Raw genomic sequence first — 3,855 nt, forward strand, 5'->3', positions numbered from 1 at the left:
GAAAGAGAGATAGAGAGAGAGAGAGAGAGAGAGAGAGAGAGAGAGAGAACTGGTGTATAAATGCAGCTAGTTGTTTTCATTCTATTTTAGAAATTTTTAAGTATTAGTTTGAATTCTTTATTTCCAATTTATAGAATGAAGGGGTTTTCCATGTTTAAATAGAACTTACCAATGTTTACTTTAAGGCTTTATAATGACTTTTTGTACCTTCCACGTGTGTTTCAAATATGAATGAGACTTCCCCTTGAGCACATGCATAGATAATGGGGCTGCTGCATCTTAGCACATGAGCACCTGCAACTTTACCACATCAGTCCCAATTGTTCCCACCTGAAAGGTGTCAGGGTCCCTGTTCACACGCATCCTCACCCGCACATTCTGCAATCAGAATGATTGTCTTTCTGTTATAATGGGCATGTTTTAAGCAGTAATTCCCCAGCAATGAGACTGCACACTTTAATATAGTTATTGCCATTTAATTATCTTCTTCTGTGCATTGCCTATTTATATACTTTCCCTTTTTATAAATATTTCCTACTCATTTGCAATTCTTTATACATTTGGAATAGTGTTTTTTATTTTTTAATTAGGAGATGTTTCAAAAAGATTCTTCTAGTCTGTGCTTTGAATTTTTACTTTATGATATTTTTTCTTACACAGGTTCAAAAATGAAATGTAGTGACATACTTCAATATAATCCCCAGCCTGATGATATAAAAGTATTCTCCAAAGAATTCTTCAAAAGGCTATATTGATTTGCTTTTCAAGTTTAGTGGGGGTTTTTATACCTTATTTTTTAAGAGCAATTTTAAGTTTACAAGAAAATTTAGAGGAAGATACAGAGATTTCTGATATATCCATTGCCTCCACTAATGCATAGCCACCCAAATTATCTACTTCATTCACCAGGGTGAGACATTGTACCAAGGATAAGCCTACATTGACACATTATGCTCACCAAACACCAGTTTACCTTAGGGTTACTCTTGGTGGCGAATATTCTATGGCATTGGACAAATTCATAATGACATATATTCATCAATATAATATATGTGGAGTATTTTCATTGCCCTAAAAATTCTTTGTGCTCTGTCTGTTCATCTCTTCCTCTCCCCTGACCCTTGGGAGACACAGATCTTTGTATTGTCTCTATAGTTTTGACTTTCCATAAGGTCATATAGTTGGAATCATACAGTGTATAGCCTTCTCAAGCTGGCTCTTCCTCTTCGTAATATGCGACTGTGGTTCCTCCATGTCTTGATAGTTCATTTCTTTTTAATGCTGAATATTTCACTGTCTACATGTACCATAGTTTATTTATCCATTCACCTACTGAAGGACATCTTTGCTACTTCCAAGTTTTGGCAATTATGAATAAAGCTGCTGTAACATCCGGTGCAGGTTTTTATGCAGACATAAACTCTTAACTTCTTTGGGTAAATACCAAAGAACATAATTGCTGGATTGCATGGTAAGAGTGTATTTAGTTTTGTAAGAAACTGCCAAACTATCTTCCAAACTGGTTCTACCATTTTACATTCCCAGCAAGATAGGAAGTCTGTTACTCCACATCCTCACCATTATTTGGTGTTGTCACTAGATTTTGACCATCCTAACAGGTTTGTGGTAGTATCTCATTGTTGTTTTAATTTACATTTTCTTGATGACATGATATATAGTGTTTTAATTTGCATTTACTTGATGACATGATATATAGTATCTTTTCATATGCTTGTTTGCCATTTGTATATCTTCTTTGGTTGGGGAGGTGTCTTTTAAAGTATTTGGCCCATGTTTTAATAGGGTTGTTTTCTTATTGTTGAGTGTTTGTTTGCTTTTTAACACGTTTTAATTGATTTCAGGGAGGAAGGAAGAGGAGAGAGAGACATAGAAACAAATGCTGAGAGATAATCGTCGATCAGCTGCCTCCTGCACACTTCCTATTGGGGATTGAGCCTATAATGGAGCTTGGGCATGTGCCCTGACCAAGAATGGAGACCTGCTAGTTCTTGGGTAAAAATGCTCAACCACTGAGCCACGCTGGGAGGGCTTGTTGTTGAGTTTTAAGAGTTATCTGTGTGTGCTTGGCTAACAGTTTTGTGTTTTTTAAATCAGATTTGTCTTTTGCAAATATTGTCTTACAGTCCATGGCTTGTCTTCTCATTCTCTTGATATTCTGTTTCACAGAGCAGAAGTTTTTAATTTTAATGAAGTCCAGCTTATTAATTATTTCTTTCATGGATTATGTCTTTGGCATTGTATCTAAAAAGGCATCACTATACTGAAGGTCATTAGGTTTTCTTGTAGATTATCATCTAGGAATTTTATAGTTTTGCATTTTACATTTAGGTCTGTGATCCATTTAGAGTCAATTTTTTGTGATGGGTGTAAAGTCTGACTACATTGTGTTTCTGTGTGTGTGTATGTGTGTGTGGGTGTGTGTCCAGTTGTTCAAGCACCACTTGTTGGAGAGACTATCTTTGCTCCGTTATGCTGCCTTTGCTCATTTGTCAAAGATCAGCTGGCTGTATTTATGGCAGTCTATTTCTGGTCTTCCTATTCTGTTCCATTGATCTGTTTGTCTATTCTTTTGCCAACCCCACACTGTCTTGATTATTGTAGATTTATAATAAGTCTTGTATTTGGGTAGTGTCATACATTTAGTTTTTAATCCTAGTTAATCTTTAAAGAGTGACCTTAGGTAAGGTTCTAATGTTTTTTATTCAGATAGAAAGGTGACGTGATACCATTGTTTCAATAGTAAATCCTTCACCCACTAATTAGTGATGTCATTTCTGTGATTACCTCAATTCCTTATATCTGGGTCTGTTTCTAGGCTCCCTTTCTAGTCCATTCATGCTTTTTCTCTCTTACCTGGTTAATTGTCTACCTTTCTGTATAGTGCCTCACCCTTATCTAAATGTTAGTGAAGTCACCATTCTTAAAGATTAGTTGGTTATTTTAGACTTTTCCTGTTCTATAAGAATTAGAAGATCATTTTTAAAAAGAAGCCACATTGAGATTGACAGGAAGGTGGAGACGTGAAAAGGGCTGGCCCTGCTCACGGGCAGCAGCTGAGGTTCAGTAGGGATATTTCAGCTGTGGGCGGATTCCCCGTGAGAAGTGTAGGGTCTCAACCCCATACCAGGCTAGGTCCCTAGCCCAGAGAACCAGAGCCAGAAAGAGGCACCACATGACATCTGGCTGTGTAAAGCAGCAGCTTAAGTCTGTTATGTGGAGATAGGATCTGCTAGAGACATAGGTGCCCTCTTAAAAGGCCAACTCAAATTTCATTCTCAGCTACTCACCCTGAGCCAGGACAGAGGAGGGCAGAGTGGACTAGAGCTGTGTGAGGAGAGTATGGGCTTGTGGCTCTGGAGAGAGAGCTGAAGGGACAGCCACCAGGATCCTTGTGCTGAGTCATTCTCCCACACCACAGGCTCTGTATTTTGTGCTCTTCTTATCCCATCCTGCAGAGTTTACGCCCTGCTGAGGAGTCAGCTGCTGTGGCTGGGGTGAAGAGGTCTGGGCAGACTCAGGGGAGTCAGCGACTGAGTTGTGTGGCTTTGGGGTGGGGGCCATACCCTCACTTTCATGTGAACCTGACTAGTGCTTCCCTCTAATGCAGTGGTTCTCAACCTTCCTAATGCCGCGACCCTTTAATACAGTTCCTCATGTTTTGGGGACCCCCAATTTGTTACAAATTGAACATAATTAAAGCATAGTGATGAATCACAAAAACAATATGTAATTATATATGTGTTTTCCGATGGTCTTAGGCGACCCCTGGGAAAGGGTCGTTCGACCACCAAAGGGGTCGTGACCCACAGGTTGAGAACCGCTGCTCTAATGGGA

The 3,855-nt window shown here is 39.0% G+C and overlaps 1 protein-coding gene and 2 long non-coding RNA genes across 3 annotated transcripts in view; 2 read left to right on the forward strand and 1 right to left on the reverse strand.

Moving 5' to 3' along the window:
• The window catches only part of LOC106727480, a 24,148-nt gene extending 23,619 nt beyond the window's left edge, over nt 1-529 (forward strand). Inside the window, exon 3 of the long non-coding RNA XR_001363691.1 lies at nt 466-529. This is a non-coding gene — a long non-coding RNA (uncharacterized LOC106727480). The remainder of the gene's footprint in view (nt 1-465) is intronic.
• Nucleotides 1-3,855, forward strand: part of NCKAP5 (NCK-associated protein 5) — an 890,249-nt gene that overhangs the window by 284,893 nt on the left and 601,501 nt on the right. The window lies entirely within an intron of this gene.
• The window catches only part of LOC106727477, a 42,604-nt gene that overhangs the window by 24,626 nt on the left and 14,123 nt on the right, over nt 1-3,855 (reverse strand). The gene's annotated exons all lie outside the window — the stretch shown is intronic.

Source organism: Myotis brandtii, unplaced genomic scaffold (assembly GCF_000412655.1).
Source record: "Myotis brandtii unplaced genomic scaffold, ASM41265v1 scaffold431, whole genome shotgun sequence".
In the NCBI taxonomy this organism is placed as follows: domain Eukaryota; kingdom Metazoa; phylum Chordata; class Mammalia; order Chiroptera; family Vespertilionidae; genus Myotis; species Myotis brandtii.